At 36.2% G+C, this 16850-nt stretch overlaps 1 long non-coding RNA gene across 1 annotated transcript; it reads right to left on the bottom strand.

Moving 5' to 3' along the window:
* Positions 1 to 1674: 1674 nt before the first annotated feature.
* Positions 1675 to 3268, bottom strand: LOC143258274 (uncharacterized). The gene is made up of 3 exons (XR_013032248.1): positions 3206 to 3268; positions 2705 to 2891; positions 1675 to 1767 (listed from the first exon to the last, which is right to left on the bottom strand). It is a non-coding gene; the product is annotated as an uncharacterized LOC143258274 (long non-coding RNA).
* Between the last annotated feature and the right edge of the window lie 13582 nt (positions 3269 to 16850).

Here is a 16850-nt window from a genome sequence, read left to right on the forward strand (position 1 = left end):
CTAATTCCTTTCTTCAAACCATTAAAGAAATGAATTTTTACATGAATTGCTTAAACAAATATTTACACTATTTATAAACATTTTCAAAAATAAATATTTGTTTTCCAATGGGAGTTTAATGTACATGCATTTTTAGTAGATTTGTTTAGTTTTCTCTCACTCATGCATCAAAGAAAGTATTCAAAAATATGGAATGATCTTATTTTCTTTATCATGTTAAAATGTGTACAAATATGTATAAATAGTCTTTTTTTTAAAAGGATTTACATAACTCACTAACACAGTTATTATTATTTCTATTTACAATGCATAATACTACAGTGAGTCATTTATTTATTTTTTGAATTTAAAACATTTGCTATGCAAAAATTTATAGAAATACAACAAACGGGTAAGTAACTCTTACTACTATACAACAAATTGTATCTTATTAAACTCATACACATAAATATAAAACAACATGACATAAAAGCCATTGCTAGAAAGCATTGTTATCAAAGTGCACTAGCTTCCCTATATACTACATGTTGTTATACAAACTAAGGTACCCAGCTTTGCTCAAGTTATCAGGTTTATATATTCTACACCACAGAGGTAGACTGGCCATTGTTCCACGGCATGTGGGCCCCAACTCATAATGAAATGGTAAAGACTTAAGTCTGCCTATGCTACATTATTATGTCAGTGTGTATGTATTCTGAGACCATTTTAACACGGAAGTATACCCTATATATCTTTCTTGCTAAACAGCACAACACAAAAACCACTGTTTGAGCCTGTTGTTATCAAAATGTATTAACTTTTCCATAAATTAGAAGTTGTTATATAGGAAAATACTTCTTTTCTGTGTAGTTCCACTAGTTTACCTCATTAAAAAGATACACAAGAATAATTAATACCCAGATGGACACCCTCAGGGATCCATTAATATGGGTGCAAAAGCTGAGTCTCTGTGCTCTTTCTTCTTGGAGATACAGAGTTACATACACAGAGACAAACCTTTTTATTATTATATATAAACAATGTTATTAGTGAAATATTACTTACACAACATAATGGTAGATTTTACGTTTCCACTCGCTTCTGAAAGACTAAACCATTGCCTGCAGTAGTATCTAAATTGTGTGTTCTTCACAAGCTTAACTAGTTTTTGTTGTTTTTTTTACTTTGTATAAAATTAATTCTAGGATTGTAATATTTTAACCTAAATTCAGGCTGAACCATTTTTTAAGTGTTTCTGGTATTTATTTCTTTGGAATATACTATGCACTTAATATCAAAGGTTTAAGTTTTAACGTGGCTCAGACTGATATTTAGTGCAGTTAAAACTTGCCAATGGTAAATTAAAAATAAATTGTAGACTTGTTGAAGATGTGTTTCCATATAATGCACTGGAGACGAAACTTCTTGCAAGTTCAAGTAACTTCACGGAGTTTATACTATGATAACCTCATCAATTTTAGGTGGAATTACACTATTACCAGCTGAAGTATCATTTAAATTGTTCTTTATCACTGTAGAAATGAAAGTTTATGGAAGTATCCATTTTTTGCTACATAGGTCATAAGAGTTTTTGCAAGGAAATAAAATAATCATTCTACAGACTTAAGTAAAATACAATCATCGGATCTCTTCTATAAAACATACCAATTAACAACAATCAATCTCACATACTTTTCTACAAACTCCAGATATTTCCTCTTCTTTCATGCAAGCTTTTGTTACAACGTCAGTCACAGATCCCCCGGACAAATACTCCATTACAATCTATACAAACGAAGTTTAAATCTTCACTTACATTTTGTTCTTTACTAAAATCATACGTACTAGTAACACAGAATAATTTTACTTCCTGATTTAGGTTTCTGTCACTAATGACAATTCTAACAAAACACTTATACCAAAATTCTTCCAAAAATTTATTCATGAAGTTGGAAAAAAGTAACAATAGTTCTTTAGTATTCTTTAAGAGATGGATTTGTATTATATATAAAGCTGTGTGGTTCACAGAAAATAAATGTATTAAATTCAGTTTTAAGGGTGTTGAACTAGCAAAGAATACTTTTCTACCTCTTTGTTAATTTTTCTATTTCTAATTTTCATTTTTCAAGTACATTCTTTTATATAATTGGTGACTAAATCTGTGATCTGGTTCCTAACAGTTATAAAAAATTAAGATCGTGTTTTGTGTAAAAACTTGATTACTTAATGTTTATAGCTTTTCCTAATATACTGTATCATGTAAGCTGCTAATAATTGAACTCAACTTTTCCTGTATTAAACAGTTTCAACAACCATACATAAAACTACGTTCACCTAACATACGGGGAAGATGAACAAAGCAATGGTATAAACTAAAATGTTACAGATAAACCTTATGCTGGTGAGAGATAATGTACTGGTAGGAACACATTATGCAAGTATAAAGTTATTCTAAATATAAATACATATATGGAATGAATTAAAAATTATTGTATCTGAAGCAGATGTGTCTCCAACTCACAATCCTTGCTCTAAAACTATTTATAATCACAATTAAGAAAAAACCAGATCTGTGAAAGTGGCATACAAAACTTTTCTTAAATTTGTTATGTTGCTCAAAATTAAACAAATTAATTTAATAAAGACAGTATCTTCACCCATACATTATAACATGTCAAATTATAAATAAAATAAAGTAATATGTAAGACTATGAACATTTACCCAGAGTTCTTCACCTACAAGATAGGTGTCAATGTAGTTCACTATATTTTGGTGTTTGTGTTCCCTAAATTCTAGAATTTCAATGAAGAACGGTTCAGTTTTAGTTTCCTGGGATAAGTTTATTTGCTTGATAGCAACTTCTCTACCAGTATCAATTTCTATCGCTTTAAAAACAATTCCTGAAGCGCTGAAACAATAAAAAACATTATAATCTGTGGTGTGCTGGTTTCCTGATACAAAGACATTACTGTATTCTTGTAATAAAATAATTATGCCTTTACATGTTTCTAGCCTTATATTTTGTAAGGTCGTTATACTGTATATTTACACTATTATACAGTAATTCTGTTCTCCTGTTACATTCAAGATACATCCATTATGTAATGTTAGTTTTGAATCTTTAATTTTGTAATTCAGCTAAGCCTGCATGCATAAATTAATCCTTTTTTTTTAATGATTGCATGCTTTGAAGCATAACAATACTAATGACACATGGCTTACTTTGCTCTATAAACGTTGTAACCCTGTGTGTGGTCAAATGTACTTTAAAAGTTCACATGGTAATGATGTCTTTCTATGGTGTAATTTTATTCTTCGTAATTTCCCAATTTCTCCTTTTACATCGAAATATCCAATAATTTATAGCACTTTCTGAACTATGAGACTATTTTTGCTGGGACAAGTTATTTTTTAATGCAAAATTTTGTTGATGTAAAATATATTAGCTGTATTTGGATGAGATAAATCACACTGCCCACTTGTTACTAATTTTTTTTTCCTTGATAGATCATAATGTGGCAAGGTGTTTCTAATGTTGAACATTTGTATATTTTCTAAGTTAAATCATATTTTCAATACCAATGGGTTTACCAGCCTGTCCTTTGCATCACATATAGTGGTGTGTTTTTTTTTTAATTGAATTTCGCACAAAGTTACTCGAGGGCTATCTGTGCTAGCTGTCCCTAATTCAGCAGTGTAAGACTAGAGGGAAGGCAGCTAGTCATCACAACCCAACGCCAACTCTTGAGCTACTCTTTTACCAACGAATAGTGGGATTAACCGTCACATTATAACACCCCACGGCTGAAAGGGCGAGCATGTTTGGTGCGACTGAGATTCGAACCCGCTACCCTCAGATTACGAGTCGGACGCCTTAACCCACGCAGATAGCCCTGGAGTAGCTTTGCGAGAAATTCAAAACAAACAAACTTAAAACTTTGTGGAAGGTTGGAAAAGAATGATATTGCAATTTGTTTTTGCGCCAGCCGTCTCTAATTTAGCAGTGTAAGACTAGAGGGAAGGTAGCTAGTCATCACCACCCATTATTAACTGTTGAGCTACTCTTTTACCAACGAATAATGGGATTGAACGTTACATTATAACGTCCCCACGGCTGAAAGGACGGGCATGTTTGGTGCGACGGGGATTCGACCCTGGGATTACGAGTGGAATGCCAAAGTTTTAAGCATTCATACTTTGGACTCAGACTTCGGTCCAACTCCAATATAAAACGTCAAACCTGAATTTTTGTTTGTTTGTTTGGAAATTTCGCACAAAGCTACTCGAGGGCTATCTGTGCTAGCCGTCCCTAATTTAGCAGTGTAAGACTAGAGGGAAGGCAGCTAGTCATCACCACCCACCGCCAACTCTTGGGCTACTCTTTTACCAACGAAAAGTGGGATTGACCGTCACTTTATAACACCCTCACGGCTGAAAGGGTGAGCATGTTTGGTGTGACCGAGATTCAAACCTGCGACCCTCAGATTACGAGTCGCACGCCTTACGCGCTAGGCCATGCCGGGCCAAACCTGAATTCAAATATTAATAAGTGTAATTACCCTATTCATTTACCATACTTTTCTTTAACTTTATACGAATAAAAGCTGATGAGGTATATATTATTTTTTTAAACTTACCCATGACCATTTTTTTGTTAAATTGGTATACTTCTTATAAGGATCTTCCATAGAAACGAGTTTTAAACTTTTGCAGAAATTCTTCATATGTCATATTTGACTTGATCAAGGGATTGTTAATGTTTCTGATATCTTTTGTTTCAAATCCAAGAGATGAGCAATTATTTACTACTCCCTCTTTTTCAACAGGTTTTACACACTGGTCAAGAAATGTAATCATTAATATTACAACTATGAAGTAATAATTCTAACTCAATGATATACGTATATTTAGAGAGTAACTGAAAATTCAATGCTCTGACACCAGTGATGTAAACAAAGAACAGCTTTTAAATTATGTAATCACAAGATTGTGAAAAATAAACAAAATCCCGTATAGAATGCTCTAAATTATACCATTAATGTTATGAACCACCTTGAGGTTATACAATTTAACTTGAAATATAATTCATTATAAAATATGTCATTTGTATTGCACAGGTGTAAAAGATAAAGCAAATATTAATACTTGTGTAACAATACTGATATCAAAAGAAAACAGACTGGATGTTTCTTACGGTGTTTCTAATTAAAGGACTCCTGACGAAATGGATGAAAGTTTTTGAATTTGTATCATCAGAAGTTCGATCCCTCTTAGTGGACACAACATTTTTCTCAGTTTGGCATTCCTATAAAAAAATACCCATGTTTGAATACAAGGTTTTATCTTCCATAAACAATTTTTTACACATTGTTAAATGTAGAAAATACTGTAAAACACTACCCGTAAGTCTCAGAGTTATTTTAATCTTGTAATAAGGTACTTCCTCCTCTCACAAAATTAGTTTTTCTCATTTTGTTCAGGTTTTGCACACTGGTAAAGAAATATAATCACTAATATTACAATTATGAAGTAATAATTCTAACTCAATGATATACGTATATTTAGAGAGTAACTGAAAATTCAATGCTCTGACACCAGTGATGTAAACAAAGAACAGCTTTTAAATTATGTAATCACAAGATTGTGAAAAATAAACAAAATCCCGTATAGAATGCTCTAAATTATACCATTAAAGTTACGAACCACCTTGAGGTTATACAATTTAACTTGAAATATACTCTTCAAAAAAAGAAAAGCAAAAGGCAAAATTTGAGACAAATTGTTAACAAGTTTATTCCGGGTAGTTCGGTATGACATGTGTGAAACTTTGCACATTCACTGCTGAACATCCAAAGTATGCAAAGGCGAAGTCCACGCTCACTAGTTGAAGTTTAACGTCACTCAACGACAATAACGAGTATACCCTCCGTGAGCATTAATAACTGCTTGGCATCTCCTGCCCATAGAAGCGATGAAAATGACGAATCACATCCTGTGGAATGGCTGTCCACTCAGCCTGCAAAGCTGCTGCAAGATGAGGTAGAGTCTGAGGTTGAGGTTGTCGCCGTCGCAGACGTCGGTGCAACTTGTCCCAAAGATGTTCGATGGGGTTTAAGTTTGGTGATCTGGAGGGCTAGGGAAGAATGTTGATGTTGTGGTGTCTCAAGAAGACAGTGGTGAGTCGGGCTGTGTAATGACGGACGTTGTCATGTTGAAAAACGTCGTTGACGTTCACTATGATGGGTTGCACATTGGGCCTAAGAATCTCGTCGACGTATCATTGAGCCGTAAGATTCTCTCGAATGTGCAAAAGGTCTGTTCTGGCATTGTAGGCGATGGCAGCCCACATCATGACGCTGCCACCACCAAATCTGTCAACTTCCTGCACACAGTTTGCTGCAAAACGTTCACCTCGGCGATGGTAAACACGGGTCCTTCCATCCTGCCTACGAAGCATAAAACGTGATGCATCGCTGAACCAAACATGCCTCCATCGTCGATGAGGCCATGCCCGATGTGCCCGAGTCCACTGCAGCCGTGCTTGACGATGTTGCTGGGTGAGGATGACGCCTCTGGCTGGACATCGAGGTCGGATTCCTGCATCTCGTAGACGGTTGCGTACGGTCTGATCGGAAATCCTACGCAGCCCTGGTATGGTTGAGGCAGTAGACGTCGCAGTGGTGGTCCTATCCCGAAGGTGACGTAATCGGATGTAGCGATCTTGTGCGGGCGTGGTCACACGAGGTCTGCCAGATCGTGGACGGTCACGAGTTGATCCATGTTGTTGGTGACGATTCCATAGCCTTGTGATAGTGCTTGGGTGGACATTCACAGCTCTGGCAACATCTGATCGAGATTCGCCTGCTTCCAAGCAACCAATGGCGTTGTTGCGTTGTGCTTCAGTCAGTCTTGGCGTAACTGTATTGCGTGTCGGTGGCTTAACACTGAGCTATGGAAACCGAGAACCTGTCACTTTTATAGGGATTTTGCACATGTTGCACTTGCAGAACATGCAGATCTCTCAAACAGATTTATTGGACACGAATGCGTTTTGCCAAAAAATCCAATGTTTTCCTCCGTATTCAAAGTGCACAACTTTTATTGTCATTTTGGTCTGACAATCAGTGCCTTAACACGTGTAACGTCACATACTCTGACCTTGTAACGTTACTACATATATTTCTCTTTAAAATAAAACAAATATCCCTTTTGCGTTTCTTTTTTTGAAGAGTATATAATTCATTATAAAATATGTCATTTGTATTGCACAGGTGTAAAAGATAAAGCAAATATTAATGCTTGTGTAACAACACTGATATCAAAAGAAAACAGACTGGATATTTCTTACGGTGTTTCTAATTAAACGACTCCTGACGAAATGGATGAAAGTTTATGAATTTATATCATCAGAAGTTCGATTCCTCTTAGTGAACACAACATTTTTCTCAATTTGGCCTTCCTATAAAAAATACCCATATTTAAATAAAAGTTGTTATCTTCCATAAACAATTTGTTATACATTGTTAAATGTAGAAAATACTGTAAAACACTACCCGTAAGTCTCAGAGTTATTCTAATCTTGTAATAAGGTACTTTCCTCCTCTCACAAAATTAGCTTTTCCCATTTTGTTCTGCCCTCCATACACGATTTTTTTATAACGTATTCCACAAGCCGTTTGCACCCATCTATTGGAATCAGGGCCGTCGAGAGCCATTACGGGCCCCAGGACAACAAGCATTAAGGTCCCCTTACACAAAAGCTGGCAAAGCATTATATATAGGCTGTCCTCCTGGGCCTCTGGACACCCGGAACCAGGAGCATTGGCCCCCCTGAACCCCCTCTCGTCGGGCCTGATTGAAATCAAAGATTTCAACAAATCTCCCACGCAAATCATCATGCGTCATCTTTCCACCAATAGGAATACACAACCGTCACGTTACGCATGCATGTATCTCCCTCTTATGTGCCACTATCGAAACATCATTTTTTTTTTGGTAATGATGAAGTTCAGACATTTTTCTTTTTGTTCAAGATCTGCTTAGAGTGGTTTACGTTAGTGTAACTTACTATTTATTTCAAGAAATTTCCGCTTTGACTTTGAAAGAATTTATTTACTCGTGTTTTAATATTTCACTTGTTTGTTCGATCTCAAGCCCGAATTCCGAAGTTAACGTTAAGTACTACTTCGGATCTTTCTCATTTATGTGATGCCATACTTCAAGCCATAGGTACAAACGACCAAGCAAGATATTTATTTGCATTCATTCACAGGAAGATTGAGCATTATATGGGGCAACATTTGTCTGAAAGGGATTTTGATCATTTCTCCTCACCCCAACCGAGTTTGCCATGTCTTCTCACACACTTCCCGAGGATTCTGATCAACTTTCATTTGTTTTGTTTTTGGAATGTATTTCTCATGAGATGCTGGCATGGCCTAGCGCGTTAAGGCGTGCGCTTCGTAATCTGAGGGTCGCGGGTTCGCGCCCGAGTCGCGCCAAACATGCTCGCCTTTTCAGCCGTGGGGGCGTTATAATGTGACGGTCAATCCCACTATTCGTTGGTAAAAGAGTAGCCCAAGAGTTGGCGGTGGGTGGTGATGACTAGCTGCCTTCCCTCTAGTTTTACACTGCTAAATTAGGGACGGCTAGCACAGATAGTTCTCGAGTAGCTTTGTGCAAAATTCCAAAACAAACAAAACTCATGAGATGTTTTGTTTTTCATTCTACTTCTTATCGTCCCAGCCTTTCCCTTTCACATAGTTCTGCCTCCCTACCTCATTTACTTGATATTGGGGTTTGTGTTGAGCACTTCACCTCTTAGTTGGGTGGTGGCATCAGTATGCCTCGTTCCTTCGTGCTATGGATCATTTCCTTCTCTCTCTCTCTTAACATTGGATAGATTGTTCGTGTCTGGACCAAAAAAATGGTTGGGTTCACTTCTGCCTGTTCGGGTGTGGGAGTGGCAGATCACGAATCTTCCATTCATCTATCAGGTATTCACTATTCCTGTCTTTGTCATACTGTGATGATTCTGTTGCAGTACCTCTCCTCGGTCCATCTCTTGCCTGAGATTTTTCACACGAACATGAAGGAGTTTTCTGGGAAAGTACTCTCACTCCGTATTTCCACATTGGCAATAACACTGTGTAACACAAATTTTGTTCATGGATAGTATGTGTTATTTCCTAATTGCTTATGTTGTAAAAGTACAAGAAATGGCCATTATTCCCTTCAAACTTTGCTTTTGTGACACGGATAATGAAATGTAGAAATTAACTTATTTTCTATGTAAAAACGGGCAAATTTGCACATTTTCGTTTGCATAAGATCTGAATGAAACAACATATGAATCGACATTTACATGTATTTATACTAAAGTTATACAAAAATGAACAAAAATGTTTAAAAGTGAGTAGTTTTTCGAGATATGCGACTGTAATGTAAATCATTTTCACGTATTTGGCGGAGTGGGTAGAGAGAACTCAGGTCACAAAAGCAAAGTTTGAGGAGAAAAATATGTCTTTTCCATTGAATTTAGGCATAAGCAATTAGAAAATAATACTTTCTACCCAGGAAGTAAAAAAAAAAAAAAAATTGTTACATATTGTAATCCACCGTTTTTCACCTGGTGACCCATTAGTCTAAGTTAGAGCCGAGCATGGCACCGATTCCTGTCTTCCAACCATCCCCTTCCTAGCCTTTACCTGTTCCTTTTTCTCCTGGTGCCACTACTCATGGTTTTTCTGAAGTCTTCATCAAAAACAGTTCTTATGCCTACCTGAGCGTTTAGGTCTAGTAGAAGTTTGTCAAGGTATTATCAGAAGGTTTCGTTATCCATTTCTTTCTCCTCATCCCTTATTCATTGTACCTGTTTCCTTTTATCCTCCTCAGAATCCCATTCTGTGCCAGCATCTTTCAGAGGTGGTACAATGATCTTTTTACACCAGAGGTTATCGAATCTTTCTCGCCATGTTTTTGAGGCGTTTCCTCCCGCTAGTTTGTGGCCCCAAAAACGACCAAGCAAGGAGTGTCATGAACTTGTCCAGTGTCAATAAACATGTTCATGCTTCATCATGGAATACGAACTTACACTTTAGTGAAATCTCTCTCTTCAGCTTTGGATGACTAAGCTGTGCATCTCCAATGCATATTTTTTACAATCCTGTATCAGAGTATTATCATCCATATCTTTAGTTTTCTATCGTCGGGTTTCATGCTCTACCCTTGGGGTTGGCTCTAGCACCATTACATATTAGAAACTCTCTCTCTGTATCTTATTCTTTGGAATTGTGTTTTCACTTGTTTCTGGGCAACTGGTGTTTTTGCACTCATTCCAAACAGGAGTTAGCTAATCATACTCATTAGCTGTTTCTCGAAGCTGCTTAATCAAATTGCTTTAGGGGATGATGTCTTCATTAACTCCTCTGACACACCTTGTATGGGGCTCATATGTGGTCCCTTCAATGGGTTCTTCACGAGAAATGAAACCATGCTCAGGATGTTAGATTCTCCCATCCCCTTTCTAAAGTTATGGACAAGCCTTATTGCGATTGGGAAAAGTTCATGTCTCGGAGAACACCCCACTTCCTCCTACACGGCCAAATTTGTAATGTCTTCATTGATGTATTCTCTTCAGGACTGTGTTGCAAAAGTTATTGGCCTCTTCATATCAATGTTCTTGAACTCTTTGTTTCAGATCTGAAAGATCAGTGGATAGTATACTTATGCCCCTTTGAATCTTGTTCTCTAATGGCCAGAAAATTGCAGATACTCTAGGTGAAAGTCTTCTCGTGCATCTAACACTTCTGCTTCATCCCTCAATATCTTAGTCATCAATATACTAGCAGAGCAATCACCTCTTTTCTATTGAGCTGATCGTCTCTATGACCATAATCGCCCTTTATGCTGATGGAACTTACGATTGCTCCTCATTGATCTTGTAGTACACCAGTTGGACCTGATGATATTCACTATAAAATGCTATGCCATCTCTCTCCTGCTTCTCTTGCTATTCTTCTGGTTGTTTTTAACTGAGTCTGGCAGGAGAATGTTTTTCCTGATGCTTGGCAAAATGCTACTGCCTCTCACTTTCCCAAGCCTGGGAAGGATTCCAAGATTCTTTGAAACAGCCATTCAAATGCTTTGACGAACGGTCTCTGTAAGACATTACAGAGGATTTTTATTGTTCATTTTTGGTTCCTTGGAATAAATGATCTCCTCTTGCTTATACAGTTTGGGCTCCAATGACAGTACTCCATCGTGGACCACATGATTTGACTTGAAACGTTAATCGGGAAATCATTCTTAAGCAACAACATATTGTTTCTATATTTTTAGGTAGAGAAAGCTTATGACACTACGTGGAGGTTTGCCATCTTACGAGACTTCCAATCAAATGGTTTGCGTGGCCATTATTAAACATTTTTTAATGAACTGGTGATTCAAAGTCCGTGTGGGTTCAACAATTCCCATTCTTTCCCACAGGAACTTGGAGTCCCTTAGGGCTGTGTCTTGAGTGCCGCACATTTCATTATAAAGATTAATGGCATTAGCGGACAATTCCTCCCTGCAGTTGCAAGTAGTCTTTATCTCAGTGACTTCTACTTCTCGTGACAGTCTTTGATTATGAGGTTCATTGAACGGTAGCTACAGATTGCCCTCAGTCATTTATTGAAGTGGACCATAGCAAAAAGTTTTACCTTTTCTCGCTCTAAAAGCGTTTGTATGCATTCCTGTTACCAATATGGTATTCATTCCCATCCTGAACTCTGTCTTGGAGATGTTGTGCTTCCTGTGGTTCCTGAAGCAAGGTTCCTGGGGCTTATCACTGACTGTAAGCTGACCTTTACTCCACGCATCAAATCGCTATGTGTCAAGTGTACAAAGGCACTGAGCATCCTCCTTGTCCTCTCTTCCACCTCCTTGGGAGCAAGTTGATGTTTCATGCTAGAAAACTATTGTGTCTTCATTCACCAAAACTGGACTACGAGTCACTGTGGCCTAGAGATCTGCCAGCACCTCCTCCTTGAAGTTCACCATCAGGGGCTTCAGCTCTTCACAACGGCCTTTCGCACTTCTCCAGTCCAGGGTTTGTACACCGAGTCTCATGAAACTCCTCTACATCTCTAATGTTTGCAACAGTCTTTACTGTATGCTTCAAAACTTCGATCTCTACCACAGCATCCCACCTTGGTTTGTGTTTTCTTTCTTCAGTGGCCCATGCTTTTTCAGAATAGATGGTTTGCCATTGTTCCTTTTGGCCTTCGTATCCAGGTACAGTTCACTAAATTAGGTCTGTCCTTGCACAAAACTGCTGTATCCACTGGTCACCTTATCTGAAGAAGGCAGATACTCACAATTGGAAGTACCTTCTTATATTTGCCGAACATCTTTCGAACCATCCTTTCATTCCCATTTATATGGATGGTTCAAAATCAGGTGACTGTCGGCTCTGCCATGGTTTGGTGGTTTCACACAGAATCCCCTCATGTAATTTAATATCATTAATAAAATGTTTCTTTTATGCACTACCGAAATTAAATAATATTAAGTACTATAGAAGAACAATTAATATACCACACAAATATAAATAAGCGTTTGTCAACAAAGATTAATTATAATATTTGTTTTTGAGTTTCGTCAAAAGTTACACAAGGGTCATCTGCGCTATCCGTCCTTAATTTAGCAGTGCAAGACTAGAGGGAAGGAAACTCGTCATCACCACTCACCGTTCCACTCCTTTACCAAAGAATAATGGAATTGACCGTCACATTATAACGCACCTGTGGCTGAAAGGGAAACAATGTTTGGTGTGACGGAGATTCAAACCCGCTACTGTTATCATTTTACGAGACGAGCGCAGTAATCATTTGGCCATGCTGGGCCTGATTATAATGTCTCGACTGCTATATAGAACGTTCTAAATTTCACCTTAAAGATATGAATGATGTTAAATCTCCTATTTAAACAAAAAATCGATCTTTCGTGTCTTTATTGTTTTTATCATAAAATAATAATTTCTGTATTGTTCTGTGCTGTTGGTTTGTTGCAACATTTTCAGACATAAAAGATAGTGTAAGCAGTATTGACTGATTTATTTTGTGAGATTATATTTCATTACTTTTTTTTTTTATAATAAGAGTTAAAAGCAGACGATCGTTGTGTTTGTAAGTCGCTGATCTAGATGTTAACGCCCCAATAAAATGTGTAAAAATGCAACTACTGGGCGAGCTGGCTGGAAGAGAGCGAAAATCGAACTTAATTAACTGAAAGATAGTTTCGGCCAAACAAAGGTTAGGTAAAGTAAAGTTAAACGTCGTAGGAACGAATGGCCGAACGGTTAATATGTTAAAGGGAGATTAGCAATTTTCTGACATTCTGAGAGAATAACTTGTCTTGTCAAAGCGTTTTCTAAGACCACTGAACCTGCCTTTCACAAAAACAGCAGACGTGTATCAAAAGTGAGGATACTGTTATTATAAAAGAAACAACAAAGGTGAAAGAAATAAAAGAGTTATACACTGTTATTGATCAAATTAAAAATAAAGATAGTTTAGTTTTTCAACTAGATTCTAAAGCAGTTTATTGACAACAAAGAAATAACTCTATTGTATACTATTTGAAATGTAACTATGATGTACATGCATGTAGTGTAAATTCTTTTTGTGCGTATAACTTGTTTTAAATATACACTATTTTAAAATAAGCGAAGTGTGTACTGTTCATTTATTGCCAAATTTACCGCCACCAACAAGTTACATACTTTGTCCAACACATCCATATATTTCACTTGCATTACTGTATATTTCTAGGCAAAAAAATGCTTGACAAACTAAAATTAACTTAATCACTATAAAAAAATAAACTTTAAACAGGTAACCCTGACATTTAATTTATGCGATAAACACCAATAAAAAATTATGTAATCGTGTTTAAATCAAAGTTTTTTTATAATGGGCTAAACAATTGTCATTAATATCCTACATTAGGCGGTTTGAAATAAAATCTCACCTTTAATTCCTGAAGCAGTAGAAGAAACGTTTTAAGAGATATGAATATTGAAAATACTCCACACAAGATTATTATAAGGTTTATTAAGTGTTGAAAACTCGTATCTCCTACTGGGCAACTATGAGGATTGCAGCTTTTCGGTAACTCAGGATAACTGATAAAATAGAGCAGGTTCAAGGATGTCAATTTTATAATATGTTCATAACAAGTTGATTAACTTATTATTTTCGTATACGCACCGACAATATGGATAAACATCTTTACAAAGATCCGTAGGACCAACAACTGCAATTACATTAGTGTAAGTATACAATAAGTGAGTAATTGCGAATTATGCAAATTAACACAAAAGGTATGCCTCAATAATTATTTATTCCACAACAAATTTAAGGATATTAGTACAGAATTACGGATTCAATTCAAATAAAGAGAGACAATATAATCATCTTTGTTGCTTTAATTCCATATTTTTCACAATCAAATACTTTTCACGTGAAGTAATCAAACGAATTTTTTAAATACAACTCTTGACTTAACCAAATTCGTCAATGTAGAAAATATTGTAACAAATAATAGTAATAACACTTTGTATGACAACTACTGAGCACAGGTTGGTCTTAATAAAAATGTTGTCAGAAGGTATTTTGCAAAATGAAACCATTTTCATAAGATATAACTTTATAAACTATCAAATACGCCGTTTGTACATCAGATTGGTTAGAATTATTGTTTATTGTTTCCATGGCTTTACCCTTAGTAACGTGACGTGTCTACAATATCAGACGAATAATTGTTGTTAGAAGAGAGATAGTTGCTGTATTTTTGTATTTTAATGGCCGTAACAACAATATGTAGATCTGCACTGAACTTGCAAAAATATATTACAATTTACAAATTCGAGAAAAAAAAAAAACTCGAAAATTCAACTCAAATCGAAACTATTATGAAAGAATAGTTGAAAGACAAGTATAGTGAAAGCCGAACAAAATATATTAAATAAAAGATCGAACAATCGCCGACATTCCAAATACTATATACGTAGTTCTTAGAATTCTACGCATGCGTCAGTGTTGAAAACTGTATGATCAAACGAAGCTCGCGAGCTCGAAACGTTATCTTTCTTTTGAAATAAAAATGTATAAAATTTAGCAATTGTTCAACCTTTTAGTTTCAGTCAGTGTGCTATTGACTAAACAGCAAATAAATCTGCAAGTAAGTTTATTCGTAAGTTATGGTATATTAAATTTAGAATTTCTGTTGAAATACTGTTTGAAAGTTAAGCCAACCAGTGAATAGTTTGTGTTAATGGTCCGGTACGGCCAGTTGGGTTAAGGCGTGCGACTCGTTATCTGAGGGTCGTGGGTTCGCATCCCCGTCGCACCAAACATGCTCGCACTTTCAGCCGTGAGGGCGTTATAATGTGACGGTCAATCCCACTATTCGTTGGTAAAAGAGTAGCCCAAGATTTGGCGGTGGGTGGTGATTACTAGATGCTTTCCCTCTATCGCAGATAGCCCTTGTGTAGCTTTGTGCGAAATTCCAAACAAACCAAAATAAAAACGATTTCAGAAGACGTGATCTATTACACAGGTAAGAAAAGTTATAAATGCCTTAAGGAAGCAATGTTTGATTTCGGTTTCAGTTAATGTCGATAGAGTAGACGTTTACTGTAAAAACACATGGAATATAGAAGATATTATGTCCCACAAAGATAGCAGAAGCAGACAATATTAGTTCACATTTTGCATCATCTGTTCTTAATTCTTGTTAAACCAGCAGCGTAAAATTCGAAGAAATAAGCAACGTTCATGATGAAATAGCCTTAAGATGGATCAACGCAGGAAATCCATACTCGAATTTACGTTTTATTGGAGTAGACAAGCTCTTGGTTGCGGCGTTCCCATGCGTTTGGATGACAAATTTCTAGGAGGTCACGTGTGTATCTCTTAACTGACCTTAGCTGGCATATATTCTTCGCATTATTTGAGATTTTCGAAAAAGAAGGAACAAAAGCCTACACGTGGAGGTTGTAATAGTTTAAGCCTACGTCATTCTGCAGTGTAATTTATTTACTAAGCCACAGATTTCTTTTTATCCAATTTCTCTCTCTTCTAATTCATTATATCATACCCAAGATAACATGTCTTTGAAGGCTGGGATGAGGTGTTTGTTTTTTTTCTTGTTACAGCTTATGAAGCTTTTCACTTCACAAGAACGAACTATTCCATATTTAGTCTCTGAAGAAGCGACATAAAACTTACCGAACAAGTTACTCGTAAGAAATTTACAACATGCTGAAAATTATCATTCTGTTCTTACACTACTTTTAAAGATTCGGAAGAATTCAAGAGAACAACAAAACTCCGTGATGAACCTTGTGCCAGCTGTGATTTTTACTTGTAATCTACAACTGAAAAGTTGGAAGTAGACCACAGCAGATTTCAAATAAATAGAATATTCAGTTAAACAGTTATTTATTGGATTTTTACAATATAACTGGTTTTCTCTTTGATGGAAAACGTTTTACTATTCAGCTACTTTCCACTATTAATTTTTACAAAATATAAAATCTCGAGTCCTAAAATCTTGATGGTTTTCCCTCTCTTGTAAAACTTTCACTGGCAAGTTTCTGTTCGTATTACTTTTATTCACTATAATGAAACTCTACAAACTATTTTTTTTTTCTCTTTGATGGAAAATATTTCACAAGGAAGCTGCTTGTCCAATATTAATTTTACTCACCATGAAGTACGAATTCCTAAAAACTAGCTAACCATCCCTTGCGTAGAAAACTTGCAACAAGCAAGCTGTTGAAAAGCATTATTTCTATTTCATAAAAATTAGAGTAGAGTAC

This window comes from Tachypleus tridentatus, chromosome 7 (assembly GCF_004210375.1).
Source record: "Tachypleus tridentatus isolate NWPU-2018 chromosome 7, ASM421037v1, whole genome shotgun sequence".
Taxonomy (NCBI): domain Eukaryota; kingdom Metazoa; phylum Arthropoda; class Merostomata; order Xiphosura; family Limulidae; genus Tachypleus; species Tachypleus tridentatus.